The following is a 20,084-nucleotide window of genomic DNA, read 5'->3' on the forward strand; positions in this document are numbered from 1 at the left end:
GAATATAGAACACAGAATATAGAATATGGAAAACAGAATACAAAACCCAGAATTGAGAAAATGGAATGAAGTACAGAGAAATTAGAATATAGAAAACAGAATACTGAATATAGAATTTCAAATATAGAATGTTGAACAAAGAATTTAGGGTATAGAATAAAGAATAATGAATATTGAATTTAGAATATAGAATGTAGAACACAGTATATAGAATATAAATTAGAAAATATAGAACCCAGAATTTAGAACATGGAATGCAGAACACAGAATTTAGAATATAGAATACAGAATACTGAATATCGAATATAGAGTTTAGAATGTAGAACACAGAATAGATTATATAGACCACGGAATGCAGAATATAGAATATAGAGTATAGAATGATGAACACAAATTTTAGAATATACAATAGAGAATATAGAACCCAGAATTAAGAACATGAAATGCAAAACACAGAATTTAGTATATAGAATACATAATACTGAATTTCGAATTTAGAGTATAGAATGTATAACACAGAATATGGAATGTAGAATACGGAATGCAGAATATTGAATACAGAATATACAATTTAGAACACAGTATATAGAATATAAATTAGAGAAAATAGAAACCAGAATTTAGAACATGGAATGCAGAACACAGAATTTAGAATATAGAATACAGAATATTTCTGTACAATTTAGCATATAAAATGTAGAACACAGAATATAGAATGTAGACTACGGAATGCAGAATATAGGATATAGTGTATAGAATGATGAACACAAATTATAGGATATAGAATAGAGAATATAGAACTCAGAATTAAGAACATGGAATGTAGAACACAGAATTAAGAATATAGAATATAGAATACTGAATATAGAATTTAGAATATAGAATGTAGAACACAGAATATAGAATATAGAATACAGAATATAGAACACAATATTTAGAACATGGAATGCACAAGACAGAATTTAGAATATAGAATACGGAATACTGAATATAGAGTATGAATATACAATATAGAACACAGAATTTAGAATATAGAATACAGAATAATTAATATCGAATTTAGAATATAGAATGAAGAACACAGAATATGGAATGTAGAATACAGAATGCAGAATATTGGATACAGAATATAGAATGTAGAACACAGAATTTAGAATATAGAGTTTAGAATACTGAATGTAGAATTAAGAATATAGAATGTAGAACACAGTATATAGAAAATAGAATACAGAATATAGAACACAAAATTTAGAACATGGAATGCACAACACAGAATTTAGAATATAGAATACCGAATACTGAATATAGAATATGAATATAAAATGTAGAACACACAATTTAGAATACAGAATAAAGAATACTAAATATAGAATTTCGAATATAGAATGTAGAACACATAATATAGAATATAGAATACAGAATATAGAACAAAAAAATTAGAAGATGGAATGCACAACACAGAATATATAATATAGAATACCGAATACTGAATATAGAATATTAATATACAATGTAGAACACAGAATTTAGTATATACAATACAGAATACTTAATATAGGATTTAGAATATAGAATGTAGAACACGGACTATAGAATATAGAATATGGAATGCAGAATATAGAATACAGAATATAGAATGTAGAACACAGAATACAGAATATAGAATAGAGTATATGGAACAAAAATTTAGAACGTGGAATGCAGAACACAGAATTTAGAATACAGAATACAGAATACTGAATATAGAATTTAGAACACAGAATATGGAATGTAGGATACGGAATGCAGAATATTGCATACAGAATATACAATGTAGAACACAGAATTTAGAATATGGAAAGCAGAATATGGAACACGGAATTTAGAAGAAAATACAGAACACAGAATTTAGAATATACAATACAGAATACTGAATATAGAATTTAGAATATAGAATGTAGAACACAGAATTTAGAATATAGAATAAAGAATATAGAACACAAAATTTAGAACATGGAATTCAGAACAGAGAATTTAGAATATAGAATACCGAATACAAATATAGAAAATGAATATGCAATGTAGAACACAGAATTTAGAATATAGAATACAGAATACTAAATATAGAATTTAGAATATAGAATGTAGAACACAGAATTTAGAATATAGAGTATAGAATACTGAATATAGAATTTAGAATATAGAATGTAGATCACAGAATATAGAATATGGAAAACAGAATACAAAACCCAGAATTGAGAAAATGGAATGAAGTACAGAGAATTTAGAATATAGAAAACAGATTACTGAATATAGAATTTCAAATATAGAATGTTGAACAAAGAACTTATAATATAGAATAAAGAATACTGAATATTGAATTTAGAATATATAATGTAGAACACAGTATATAGAATAAAGATTAGAGAATATAGAACCCAGAATTTAGAACATGGAATGCAGAACACAGAATTTAGAATATAGAATACAGAATACTGTACATAGAATATAGAGTATAGAATGTAGAACACAGAATATAGAATATAGAGTATAGAATGATGAACACAAATTTTAGAATATACAATAGAGAATATAGAACCCAGTATAAAGAACATGTAATGTAGAACACAGAATGTAGTATATAGAATACATACTACTGAATTTCGAATTTAGAATATGGAATGTAGAACAAGGAATATGGAATGTAGAAAACGGAATGCAGAATATTGAATACAGTATATAGAATGTAGTATACACAATTTAGAATATAGAGTATAGAATACTGATTATAGAATTTAGAATATACAATGCAGAACACATAATATAGAACATAGAAAACAGAATATAGAACAAAAATTTAGAAGATGGAATGCACAACACAGAATTTAGACTATAGTATACCGAATACTGAATATAGAAAATGTATATAAAATGTACAACGCAGAATTTAGAATACAGAATACAGAATACTGAATATAGAATTTAGAATATACAATGTAGAACACAGAATATGAAATATAGAATACGGAATTCAGAATATAGAATACAGAATATAGAACACAAAAATTTTGAAAATGGAATGCACAACAGAGAATTTAGAATATAGAATAACGAATACTAAATATAGAATATGAATATACAATGTTGAACACAGAATTTAGAATATAGAATAAAGAATACTGAATATAGAATTTAGAATATAGAATGTTGAACACAGTATAGAATATAAAATATGGAATACTGAATATAGAATTTAGAATATAGAATGTAGAACACAGAATATAGAATATAGAATATAGAATGCAGAATATAGAATACAGAATATAGAATGTAGAACACAGAATATAGAATATAGAATAGAGAATATGGAAAACAAAATTTAGAACATGGAATGCAGAATACGGAATTTAGAATATACAATACAGAACACTGAATATAGAATTTAGAATATAGAATTTAGAACACAGAATATGGAATGGAGAATACGGAATGCAGAATATTGTATACAGAATATACAATGTAGAACACAGAATTTAGAATATGGAAAGCAGAATGTAGAACAAGGAATTTAGAACATGCAATGCAGAACACAGAATTTAGAATATAAAATACAGATTACTGAATAACGAATTTAGAATATAGAAAGTAGAACACAGAATTTAGTGTATAGAATACAGAATACTGAATGTAGAATTTAGAACATAGAATGTAGAACACAGAATTTAGAATATAGAGTATAGAATACTGAATATAGAATTTAGAATATAGAATGTAGAACATAGTATATAGAATATAGAATAAAGAATATAGAACCCAAAATTTAGAACATCGAATGCAGAACGCAGAATTTAGAATATAGAATACCGAATACAAATATAGAATATGAATATGCAATTTAGAACACAGAATTTAGAATATAGAATACAGAATACTGAATATAGAATTTAGAATATACAATGTAAAACAAAGAATATAGAATATAGAATACGGAATGCAGAATATAGAATACAGAATATAGAATATAGAACACAGAATATAGAATACGGAAAACAGAATTCAAAACCCAGAATTGAGAAAATGGAATGAAGAACCGAGAATTTAGAATATAGAAAACAGAATACTGAATATAGAATTTCAAATATAGAATGTTGAACACAGAATATAGAATATAGAATATAGAATAATGAATATTGAATATAGAATATAAAATGTAGAACACAGTATATAGAATATAGATTAGAGAATATAGAACCCAGAATTTAGAACGTGGAATGCAGAACACAGAATTTAGAATATAGAATACAGAATACTGAATATAGAATATAGAGTATAGAATGTAGAACACAGAATATAGTATATAGACTACGGAATGCAGAATATAGAATATAGAGTATAGAATGATGAACACAAATTTTAGAATATACAATAGAGAATATAGAACCCAGAATTAAGAACATGGAATGTAGAACACAGAATGTAGTATATAGAATACATAATACAGAATTTCGAATTTAGAGTATAGAATGTAGAACACAGAATATGGAATGTAGCATACGGAATGCAGAATACTGAATACAGAATATAGAATGTAAAACAAGAATTTAGAATATGGGAAAAAGAATGTAGAAACCAGAATTTAGAACATGGATTGCAGAACACAGAATTTAGAATATAGAATACAGATTACTGAATATAGAGTTTAGAATAGAGAATGTAGTACACAGAATTTAGAATATAGAGTATAGAATACTGAATATAGAATTTAGAATATAGAATGTAGAACACATAATAAAGAATATAGAATACAGAATATAGAACAAAAAATTTAGAAGATGGAATGCAGAACACAGAATTTAGAATATAGAATACAGAATACTGAATATAGAATATTAATATACAATGTAGAACACAGAATTTAGTATATACAATACAGAATAGTTAATATAGGATTTAGAATATAGAATGTAGAACACGGACTATAGAATATACAATATGGAATGCAGAATATAGAATACAGAATATAGAATGTAGAACACAGAATACAGAATATAGAATAGAGTATATGGAACAAAAATTTAGAATGTGGAATGCAGAACACAGAATTTAGAATACAGAATACAGAATACTGAATATAGAATTTAGAACACAGAATATGGAATGTAGGATACGGAATGCAGAATATTGCATACAGAATATACAATGTAGAACACAGAATTTAGAATATGGAAAGCAGAATATGGAACACGGAATTTAGAAGAAAATGCAGAACACAGAATTTAGAATATAGAATACAGATTACTGAATATAGAATTTAGAATATAGAATGTAGAACACAGAATTTAGAATATAGAGCATAGAATACTGAATATAGGATTTAGAATATAGAATGTAGAACACAGAATTTAGAATATAGAATAAAGAATATAGAACACAAAATTTAGAACTTGGAATTCAGAACATAGAATTTAGAATATAGAATACCGAATACAAATATAGAATATGAATATGCAATGTAGAACACAGAATTTAGATTGTAGAATACAGAATACGGAATATAGTATTTAGAATATACAAGTAGAACACAGAATATAGAATATAGAATACGGAATGCAGTATATAGAATACAGAATATAGAATATAGAACACAGAATATAGAATATGGAAAACAGAATACAAAACCCAGAATTGAGAACATGGAATGAAGTACAGAGAATTTAGAATATAGAAAACAGAATACTGAATATAGAATTTCAAATATAGAATGTTGAACAAAGAATTTAGTGTATAGAATAAAGAATACTGAATATTGAATTTAGAATATAGAATGTAGAACACAGTATATAGAATATAGATTAGAAAATATAGAACCCAGAATTTAGAACATGGAATGCAGAACACAGAATTTAGAATATAGAATACAGAATACTGAATATAGAATATAGACTATAGAATGCAGAACACAGAATATAGTATATAGACTACGGAATGCAGAATATAGAATATAGAGTATAGAATGATGGACACAAATTTTAGAATATACAATAGAAAATATAGAACCCAGAATTAAGAACATGAATTCTAGAACACAGAATGTAGTATATAGAATACATAATAATGAATTTCGAATTTAGAGTATAGAAATGTAGAACACAGAATATGGAATGTAGAATACTGAAGGCAGAATATTGAATACAGAATATAGAATTTAGAACACAGTATATAGAATATAGATTAGAGAAAATAGAAACCAGAATTTAGAACATGGAATGCAGAACACAGAATTTAGAATATAGAATACAGAATATTTCTGTACAATTTAGCATATAAAATATAGAACACAGAATATAGAATGTAGACTAAAGAATGCAGAATATAGGATATAGTATATAGAATGATGAACACAAATTATAGGATATAGAATAGAGAATATAGAACTCAGAATTAAGAACATGGAATGTAGAACACAGAATTAAGAATATAGAATACTGAATATAGAATTTAGAATATAGAATGTAGAACACAGAATATAGAATATAGAATACAGAATATAGAACACAATATTTAGAACATGGAATACACAAGACAGAATTTAGAATATAGAATACGGAATACTGAATATAGAGTATGAATATACAATATAGAACACAGAATTTAGAATATAGAATACAGAATAATTAATATCGAATTTAGAATATAGAATGAAGAACACAGAATATGGAATGTAGAATACAGAATGCAGAATATTGGATACAGAATATTGAATGTAGAACACAGAATTTAGAATATAGAGTTTAGAATACTGAATGTAGAATTAAGAATATAGAATGTAGAACACAGTATATAGAAAATAGAATACAGAATATAGAACACAAAATTTAGAACATGGAATGCACAACACAGAATTTAGAATATAGAATACCGAATACTGAATATAGAATATGAATATAAAATGTAGAACACAGAATTTAGAATACAGAATAAAGAATACTAAATATAGAATTTCGAATATAGAATGTAGAACACAGAATATAGAATATAGAATATGGAATGCAGAATATAGAATACAGAATAGAGAATGTTGAACACAGAATATAGAATATAGAATAGAGTATATGGAAACCAAAATTTAGAACATGGAATGCAGAATACAGATTTTAGAATATAGAATACAGATTACTGAATATAGAATTTAGAATAAAGAATGTAGAACACATAATAGAGAATATAGAATACAGAATATAGAACAAAAGAATTAGAAGATGGAATGCACAACACAGAATTTAGAATATAGAATACCGAATACTGAATATAGAATATTAATATACAATGTAGAACACAGAATTTAGAATATACAATACAAAATACTTAATATAGGATTTAGAATATAGAATGTAGAACACACTATAGAATATAGAATATGGAATGCAGAATATAGTATACAGAATATAGAATGTAGAACACAGAATACAGAATATAGAATAGAGTATATGGAACAAAAATTTAGAACGTGGAATGCAGAACACACAATTTGGAAAATAGAATAGAGAATACTGAATATAGAATTTAGAACACAGAATATGGAATGTACGATACGGAATGCAGAATATTGTATACGGAATATACAATGTAGAACACAGAATTTAGAATATGGAAAGCAGAATATGGAACACGGAATTTAGAAGAAGAATGCAGAACACAGAATTTAGAATATAGAATACAGATTACTGAATATTGAATTTAGAATATAGAAAGTAGAACACAGAATTTAGTGTATAGAATACAGAATACTGAATATAGAATTTAGAATATAGAATGTAGAACACAGTATTTAGATATAGAGTATAGAATACTGAATATAGAATTTAGAATATAGAATGTAGAACACAGAATATAGAATATGGAAAACAGAATACAAAACCCAGAATTGAGAAAATGGAATGAAGTACAGAGAATTTAGAATATAGAAAACAGAATACTGAACATAGAATTTCAAATATAGAATGTTGAACAAAGAATTTAGAATATAGAATAAAGAATACTGAATATTGAATTTAGAATATATAATGTAGAAAACAGTATATAGAATATAGATTAGAGAATATAGAACCTAGAATTTAGAACATGGAATGCAGAACACAGAATTTAGAATATTGAATACAGAATACTGTACATAGAATATAGAGTATAGAATGTAGAACACAGAATATAGAATATAGGCTACAGAATGCAGAATATAGAATATAGAGTATAGAATGATGAACACAAATTTTAGAATATACAATAGAGAATATAGAACCCAGAATTAAGAACATGTAATGTAGAACACAGAATGTAGTATATAGAATACATAATACTGAATTTCGAATTTAGAATATGGAATGTAGGACAAGGAATATGGAATGTAGAAAACGGAATGCAGAATATTGAATACAGTATATAGAATGTAGTATACACAATTTAGAATATAGAGTATAGAATAGTGATTATAGAATTTAGAATAGAGAATGTAGAACACATAATATAGAACATAGAAAACAGAATATAGAACAAAAATTTAGAAGATGGAATGCACAACACAGAATTTAGACTATAGTATACCGAATACTGAATATAGAAAATGTATATAAAATGTACAACACAGAATTTAGAATACAGAATACTGAATATAGAATTTAGAATATACAATGTAAAACACAGAATATTAAATATAGAATACGGAATTCAGAATATAGAATACAGAATATAGAACACAAATATTAGAAAATGGAATGCACAACACAGAATTTAGAATATAGAATAACGAATACTAAATATAGAATATGAATATACAATGTTGAACACAGAATTTAGAATATAGAATAAAGAATACTGAATATAGAACTTAGAATATAGAATGTTGAACACAGTGTATAATATAGAATACGGAATACTGAATATAGAATTTAGAATATAGAATGTAGAACACAGAATATAGAATATAGAATATAGAATGCAGAATATAGAATACAGAATATAGAATGAAGAACACAGTATATAGAATATAGAATGGAGAATATGGAAAACAAAATTTAGAACATAGAATGCAGAATACAGAATTTAGAATATTCAATACAGAACACTGAATATAGAATTTAGAATATAGAATTTAGAACACAGAATATGGAATGGAGAATACGGAATGCAGAATATTGTATACAGAATATACAATGTAGAACACAGAATTTAGAATATGGAAAGCAGAATGTAGAACAAGGAATTTAGAACATGCAATGCAGAACACAGAATTTAGAATATAAAATACAGATTACTGAATAACGAATTTAGAATATAGAAAGTAGAACACAGAATTTAATATATAGAATACAGAATACTAAATATAGAAATTAGAATATAGAATATAGAACACAGAATTTAGAATATAGAGTATAGAATACTGAATATAGAATTTAGAAAACAGAATGTAGAACATAGTATATAGAATATAGAATAAAGAATATAGAACCCAAAATTTAGAACATCGAATGCAGAACGCAGAATTTAGAATATAGAATACCGAATACAAATATAGAATATGAATATGCAATTTAGAACACAGAATTTAGAATATAGAATACAGAATACTGAATATAGAATTTAGAATATACAATGTAAAACAAAGAATATAGAATATAGAATACGGAATGCAGAATATAGAATACAGAATATAGAATATAGAACACAGAATATAGAATACGGAAAACAGAATTCAAAACCCAGAATTGAGAACATGGAATGAAGAACCGAGAATTTAGAATATAGAAAACAGAATACTGAATATAGAATTTCAAATATAGAATGTTGAACACAGAATATAGAATATAGAAAAAAGAATAATGAATATTGAATTTAGAATATAAAATGTAGAACACAGTATATAGAATATAGATTAGAGAATATAGAACCCAGAATTTAGAACGTGGAATGCAGAACACATAATTTAGAATATAGAATACAGAATACTGAATATAGAATATAGAGTATAGAATGTAGAACACAGAATATAGAATATAGACTACGGAATGCAGAATATAGAATATAGAGTACAGAATGATGAACACAAATTTTAGAAAATACAATAGAGAATATAGAACCCAGAATTAAGAACATGGAATGTAGAACACAGAATGTAGTATATAGAATACATAATACAGAATTTCGAATTTAGAGTATAGAATGTAGAACACAGAATATGGAATGTAGAATACGGAATGCAGAATACTGAATACAGAATATAGAATATAAAACAAGAATTTAGAATATGGGAAAAAGAATGTAGAAACCAGAATTTAGAACATGGATTGCAGAACACAGAATTTAGAATATAGAATACAGATTACTGAATATAGAGTTTAGAATAGAGAATGTAGTACACAGAATTTAGAATATAGAGTATAGAATACTGAATATAGAATTTAGAATATAGAATGTAGAACACATAATAAAGAATATAGAATACAGAATATAGAACAAAAAATTTAGAAGATGGAATGCACAACACAGAATTTAGAATATAGAATACCGAATACTGACTATATAATATTAATATACAATGTAGAACACAGAATTTAGAATATACAATGCAAAATACTTAATATAGGATTTAGAATATAGAATGTAGAACACACTATAGAATATAGAATATGGAATGCAGAATATAGTATACAGAATATAGAATGTAGAACACAGAATACAGAATATAGAATAGAGTATATGGAACAAAAATTTAGAACGTGGAATGCAGAACACACAATTTGGAAAATAGAATACAGAATACTGAATATAGAATTTAGAACACAGAATATGGAATGTACGATACGGAATGCAGAATATTGTATACGGAATATACAATGTAGAACACAGAATTTAGAATATGGAAAGCAGAATATGGAACACGGAATTTAGAAGAAGAATGCAGAACACAGAATTTAGAATATAGAATACAGATTACTGAATATTGAATTTAGAATATAGAAAGTACAACACAGAATTTAGTGTATAGAATACAGAATACTGAATATAGAATTTAGAATATAGAATGTAGAACACAGTATTTAGATATAGAGTATAGAATACTGAATATAGAATTTAGAATATAGAATGTAGAACACAGAATATAGAATATGGAAAACAGAATACAAAACCCAGAATTGAGAAAATGGAATGAAGTACAGAGAATTTAGAATATAGAAAACAGAATACTGAATATAGAATTTCAAATATAGAATGTTGAACAAAGAATTTAGAATATAGAATAAAGAATACTGAATATTGAATTTAGAATATATAATGTAGAAAACAGTATATAGAATATAGATTAGAGAATATAGAACCTAGAATTTAGAACATGGAATGCAGAACACAGAATTTAGAATATTGAATACAGAATACTGTACATAGAATATAGAGTATAGAATGTAGAACACAGAATATAGAATATAGGCTACAGAATGCAGAATATAGAATATAGAGTATAGAATGATGAACACAAATTTTAGAATATACAATAGAGAATATAGAACCCAGAATTAAGAACATGTAATGTAGAACACAGAATGTAGTATATAGAATACATAATACTGAATTTCGAATTTAGAATATGGAATGTAGGACAAGGAATATGGAATGTAGAAAACGGAATGCAGAATATTGAATACAGTATATAGAATGTAGTATACACAATTTAGAATATAGAGTATAGAATAGTGATTATAGAATTTAGAATAGAGAATGTAGAACACATAATATAGAACATAGAAAACAGAATATAGAACAAAAATTTAGAAGATGGAATGCACAACACAGAATTTAGACTATAGTATACCGAATACTGAATATAGAAAATGTATATAAAATGTACAACACAGAATTTAGAATACAGAATACTGAATATAGAATTTAGAATATACAATGTAAAACACAGAATATTAAATATAGAATACGGAATTCAGAATATAGAATACAGAATATAGAACACAAATATTAGAAAATGGAATGCACAACACAGAATTTAGAATATAGAATAACGAATACTAAATATAGAATATGAATATACAATGTTGAACACAGAATTTAGAATATAGAATAAAGAATACTGAATATAGAACTTAGAATATAGAATGTTGAACACAGTGTATAATATAGAATATGGAATACTGAATATAGAATTTAGAATATAGTATGTAGAACACAGAATATAGAATATAGAATATAGAATGCAGAATATAGAATACAGAATATAGAATGAAGAACACAGTATATAGAATATAGAATGGAGAATATGGAAAACAAAATTTAGAACATAGAATGCAGAATACAGAATTTAGAATATTCAATACAGAACACTGAATATAGAATTTAGAATATAGAATTTAGAACACAGAATATGGAATGGAGAATACGGAATGCAGAATATTGTATACAGAATATACAATGTAGAACACAGAATTTAGAATATGGAAAGCAGAATGTAGAACAAGGAATTTAGAACATGCAATGCAGAACACAGAATTTAGAATATAAAATACAGATTACTGAATAACGAATTTAGAATATAGAAAGTAGAACACAGAATTTAATATATAGAATACAGAATACTAAATATAGAAATTAGAATATAGAATATAGAACACAGAATTTAGAATATAGAGTATAGAATACTGAATATAGAATTTAGAAAACAGAATGTAGAACATAGTATATAGAATATAGAATAAAGAATATAGAACCCAAAATTTAGAACATCGAATGCAGAACGCAGAATTTAGAATATAGAATACCGAATACAAATATAGAATATGAATATGCAATTTAGAACACAGAATTTAGAATATAGAATACAGAATACTGAATATAGAATTTAGAATATACAATGTAAAACAAAGAATATAGAATATAGAATACGGAATGCAGAATATAGAATACAGAATATAGAATATAGAACACAGAATATAGAATACGGAAAACAGAATTCAAAACCCAGAATTGAGAACATGGAATGAAGAACCGAGAATTTAGAATATAGAAAACAGAATACTGAATATAGAATTTCAAATATAGAATGTTGAACACAGAATATAGAATATAGAAAAAAGAATAATGAATATTGAATTTAGAATATAAAATGTAGAACACAGTATATAGAATATAGATTAGAGAATATAGAACCCAGAATTTAGAACGTGGAATGCAGAACACATAATTTAGAATATAGAACACAGAATACTGAATATAGAATATAGAGTATAGAATGTAGAACTCACAATATAGAATATAGACTACGGAATGCAGAATATAGAATATAGAGTACAGAATGATGAACACAAATTTTAGAAAATACAATAGAGAATATAGAACCCAGAATTAAGAACATGGAATGTAGAACACAGAATGTAGTATATAGAATACATAATACAGAATTTCGAATTTAGAGTATAGAATGTAGAACACAGAATATGGAATGTAGAATACGGAATGCAGAATACTGAATACAGAATATAGAATATAAAACAAGAATTTAGAATATGGGAAAAAGAATGTAGAAACCAGAATTTAGAACATGGATTGCAGAACACAGAATTTAGAATATAGAATACAGATTACTGAATATAGAGTTTAGAATAGAGAATGTAGTACACAGAATTTAGAATATAGAGTATAGAATACTGAATATAGAATTTAGAATATAGAATGTAGAACACATAATAAAGAATATAGAATACAGAATATAGAACAAAAAATTTAGAAGATGGAATGCACAACACAGAATTTAGAATATAGAATACCGAATACTGACTATATAATATTAATATACAATGTAGAACACAGAATTTAGTATATACAATACAGAATACTTAATATAGGATTTAGAATATAGAATGTAGAACACGGACTATAGAATATAGAATATGAAATGCAGAATATAGAATACAGAATATAGAATGTAGAACACAGAATAAAGAATATAGAATAGAGTATATGGAACAAAAATTTAGAACGTGGAATGCAGAACACAGAATTTAGAATACAGAATACAGAATACTGAATATAGAATTTAGAATATAGAATGTAGAACACATAATAAAGAATATAGAATACTGAATATAGAACAAAAAATTTAGAAGATGGAATGCAGAACACAGAATTTAGAATACAGAATACAGAATACTGAATATAGAATTTAGAACACAGAATATGGAATGTAGGATACGGAATGCAGAATATTGCATACAGAATATACAATGTAGAACACAGAATTTAGAATATGGAAAGCAGAATATGGAACACGGAATTTAGAAGAAAATGCAGAACACAGAATTTAGAATATAGAATACAGATTACTGAATATAGAATTTAGAATATAGAATGTAGAACACAGAATTTAGAATATAGAGTATAGAATACTGAATATAGGATTTAGAATATAGAATGTAGAACACAGAATTTAGAATATAGAATAAAGAATATAGAACACAAAATTTAGAACTTGGAATTCAGAACAGAGAATTTAGAATATAGAATACCGAATACAAATATAGAATATGAATATGCAATGTAGAACACAGAATTTAGATTGTAGAATACAGAATACGGAATATAGTATTTAGAATATACAAGTAGAACACAGAATATAGAATATAGAATACGGAATGCAGTATATAGAATACAGAATATAGAATATAGAACACAGAATATAGAATATGGAAAACAGAATACAAAACCCAGAATTGAGAACATGGAATGAAGTACAGAGAATTTAGAATATAGAAAACAGAATACTGAATATAGAATTTCAAATATAGAATGTTGAACAAAGAATTTAGTGTATAGAATAAAGAATACTGAATATTGAATTTAGAATATAGAATGTAGAACACAGTATATAGAATATAGATTAGAAAATATAGAACCCAGAATTTAGAACATGGACTGCAGAACACAGAATTTAGAATATAGAATACAGAATACTGAATATAGAATATAGACTATAGAATGCAGAACACAGAATATAGTATATAGACTACGGAATGCAGAATATAGAATATAGAGTATAGAATGATGGACACAAATTTTAGAATATACAATAGAAAATATAGAACCCAGAATTAAGAACATGAATTCTAGAACACAGAATGTAGTATATAGAATACATAATAATGAATTTCGAATTTAGAGTATAGAAATGTAGAACACAGAATATGGAATGTAGAATACTGAAGGCAGAATATTGAATACAGAATATAGAATTTAGAACACAGTATATAGAATATAGATTAGAGAAAATAGAAACCAGAATTTAGAACATGGAATGCAGAACACAGAATTTAGAATATAGAATACAGAATATTTCTGTACAATTTAGCATATAAAATATAGAACACAGAATATAGAATGTAGACTAAAGAATGCAGAATATAGGATATAGTATATAGAATGATGAACACAAATTATAGGATATAGAATAGAGAATATAGAACTCAGAATTAAGAACATGGAATGTAGAACACAGAATTAAGAATATAGAATACTGAATATAGAATTTAGAATATAGAATGTAGAACACAGAATATAGAATATAGAATACAGAATATAGAACACAATATTTAGAACATGGAATACACAAGACAGAATTTAGAATATAGAATACGGAATACTGAATATAGAGTATGAATATACAATATAGAACACAGAATTTAGAATATAGAATACAGAATAATTAATATCGAATTTAGAATATAGAATGAAGAACACAGAATATGGAATGTAGAATACAGAATGCAGAATATTGGATACAGAATATTGAATGTAGAACACAGAATTTAGAATATAGAGTTTAGAATACTGAATGTAGAATTAAGAATATAGAATGTAGAACACAGTATATAGAAAATAGAATACAGAATATAGAACACAAAATTTAGAACATGGAATGCACAACACAGAATTTAGAATATAGAATACCGAATACTGAATATAGAATATGAATATAAAATGTAGAACACAGAATTTAGAATACAGAATAAAGAATACTAAATATAGAATTTCGAATATAGAATGTAGAACACAGAATATAGAATATAGAATATGGAATGCAGAATATAGAATACAGAATAGAGAATGTTGAACACAGAATATAGAATATAGAATAGAGTATATGGAAACCAAAATTTAGAACATGGAATGCAGAATACAGATTTTAGAATATAGAATACAGATTACTGAATATAGAATTTAGAATAAAGAATGTAGAACACATAATAGAGAATATAGAATACAGAATATAGAACAAAAGAATTAGAAGATGGAATGCACAACACAGAATTTAGAATATAGAATACCGAATACTGAATATAGAATATTAATATACAATGAAGAACACAGAATTTAGAATATACAATACAAAATACTTAATATAGGATTTAGAATATAGAATGTAGAACACACTATAGAATATAGAATATGGAATGCAGAATATAGTATACAGAATATAGAATGTAGAACACAGAATACAGAATATAGAATAGAGTATATGGAACAAAAATTTAGAACGTGGAATGCAGAACACACAATTTGGAAAATAGAATAGAGAATACTGAATATAGAATTTAGAACACAGAATATGGAATGTACGATACGGAATGCAGAATATTGTATACGGAATATACAATGTAGAACACAGAATTTAGAATATGGAAAGCAGAATATGGAACACGGAATTTAGAAGAAGAATGCAGAACACAGAATTTAGAATATAGAATACAGATTACTGAATATTGAATTTAGAATATAGAAAGTAGAACACAGAATTTAGTGTATAGAATACAGAATACTGAATATAGAATTTAGAATATAGAATGTAGAACACAGTATTTAGATATAGAGTATAGAATACTGAATATAGAATTTAGAATATAGAATGTAGAACACAGAATGTAGAATATGGAAAACAGAATACAAAACCCAGAATTGAGAAAATGGAATGAAGTACAGAGAATTTAGAATATAGAAAACAGAATACTGAACATAGAATTTCAAATATAGAATGTTGAACAAAGAATTTAGAATATAGAATAAAGAATACTGAATATTGAATTTAGAATATATAATGTAGAAAACAGTATATAGAATATAGATTAGAGAATATAGAACCTAGAATTTAGAACATGGAATGCAGAACACAGAATTTAGAATATTGAATACAGAATACTGTACATAGTATATAGAGTATAGAATGTAGAACACAGAATATAGAATATAGGCTACAGAATGCAGAATATAGAATATAGAGTATAGAATGATGAACACAAATTTTAGAATATACAATAGAGAATATAGAACCCAGAATTAAGAACATGTAATGTAGAACACAGAATGTAGTATATAGAATACATAATACTGAATTTCGAATTTAGAATATGGAATGTAGGACAAGGAATATGGAATGTAGAAAACGGAATGCAGAATATTGAATACAGTATATAGAATGTAGTATACACAATTTAGAATATAGAGTATAGAATAGTGATTATAGAATTTAGAATAGAGAATGTAGAACACATAATATAGAACATAGAAAACAGAATATAGAACAAAAATTTAGAAGATGGAATGCACAACACAGAATTTAGACTATAGTATACCGAATACTGAATATAGAAAATGTATATAAAATGTACAACACAGAATTTAGAATACAGAATACTGAATATAGAATTTAGAATATACAATGTAAAACACAGAATATTAAATATAGAATACGGAATTCAGAATATAGAATACAGAATATAGAACACAAATATTAGAAAATGGAATGCACAACACAGAATTTAGAATATAGAATAACGAATACTAAATATAGAATATGAATATACAATGTTGAACACAGAATTTAGAATATAGAATAAAGAATACTGAATATAGAACTTAGAATATAGAATGTTGAACACAGTGTATAATATAGAATACGGAATACTGAATATAGAATTTAGAATATAGAATGTAGAACACAGAATATAGAATATAGAATATAGAATGCAGAATATAGAATACAGAATATAGAATGAAGAACACAGTATATAGAATATAGAATGGAGAATATGGAAAACAAAATTTAGAACATAGAATGCAGAATACAGAATTTAGAATATTCAATACAGAACACTGAATATAGAATTTAGAATATAGAATTTAGAACACAGAATATGGAATGGAGAATACGGAATGCAGAATATTGTATACAGAATATACAATGTAGAACACAGAATTTAGAATATGGAAAGCAGAATGTAGAACAAGGAATTTAGAACATGCAATGCAGAACACAGAATTTAGAATATAAAATACAGATTACTGAATAACGAATTTAGAATATAGAAAGTAGAACACAGAATTTAATATATAGAATACAGAATACTAAATATAGAAATTAGAATATAGAATATAGAACACAGAATTTAGAATATAGAGTATAGAATACTGAATATAGAATTTAGAAAACAGAATGTAGAACATAGTATATAGAATATAGAATAAAGAATATAGAACCCAAAATTTAGAACATCGAATGCAGAACGCAGAATTTAGAATATAGAATACCGAATACAAATATAGAATATGAATATGCAATTTAGAACACAGAATTTAGAATATAGAATACAGAATACTGAATATAGAATTTAGAATATACAATGTAAAACAAAGAATATAGAATATAGAATACGGAATGCAGAATATAGAATACAGAATATAGAATATAGAACACAGAATATAGAATACGGAAAACAGAATTCAAAACCCAGAATTGAGAACATGGAATGAAGAACCGAGAATTTAGAATATAGAAAACAGAATACTGAATATAGAATTTCAAATATAGAATGTTGAACACAGAATATAGAATATAGAAAAAAGAATAATGAATATTGAATTTAGAATATAAAATGTAGAACACAGTATATAGAATATAGATTAGAGAATATAGAACCCAGAATTTAGAACGTGGAATGCAGAACACATAATTTAGAATATAGAATACAGAATACTGAATATAGAATATAGAGTATAGAATGTAGAACACAGAATATAGAATATAGACTACGGAATGCAGAATATAGAATATAGAGTACAGAATGATGAACACAAATTTTAGAAAATACAATAGAGAATATAGAACCCAGAATTAAGAACATGGAATGTAGAACACAGAATGTAGTATATAGAATACATAATACAGAATTTCGAATTTAGAGTATAGAATGTAGAACACAGAATATGGAATGTAGAATACGGAATGCAGAATACTGAATACAGAATATAGAATATAAAACAAGAATTTAGAATATGGGAAAAAGAATGTAGAAACCAGAATTTAGAACATGGATTGCAGAACACAGAATTTAGAATATAGAATAAAGATTACTGAATATAGAGTTTAGAATAGAGAATGTAGTACACAGAATTTAGAATATAGAGTATAGAATACTGAACATAGAATTTAGAATATAGAATGTAGAACACATAATAAAGAATATAGAATACAGAATATAGAACAAAAAATTTAGAAGATGGAATGCACAACACAGAATTTAGAATATAGAATACCGAATACTGACTATATAATATTAATATACAATGTAGAACACAGAATTTAGAATATACAATGCAAAATACTTAATATAGGATTTAGAATATAGAATGTAGAACACACTATAGAATATAGAATATGGAATGCAGAATATAGTATACAGAATATAGAATGTAGAACACAGAATACAGAATATAGAATAGAGTATATGGAACAAAAATTTAGAACGTGGAATGCAGAACACACAATTTGGAATATAGAATACAGAATACTGAATATAGAATTTAGAACACAGAATATGGAATGTACGATACGGAATGCAGAATATTGTATACGGAATATACAATGTAGAACACAGAATTTAGAATATGGAAAGCAGAATATGGAACACGGAATTTAGAAGAAGAATGCAGAACACAGAATTTAGAATATAGAATACAGATTACTGAATATTGAATTTAGAATATAGAAAGTACAACACAGAATT

The sequence above is a fragment of the Vicugna pacos genome, unplaced genomic scaffold (assembly GCF_048564905.1).
Source record: "Vicugna pacos unplaced genomic scaffold, VicPac4 scaffold_16, whole genome shotgun sequence".
Taxonomy (NCBI): domain Eukaryota; kingdom Metazoa; phylum Chordata; class Mammalia; order Artiodactyla; family Camelidae; genus Vicugna; species Vicugna pacos.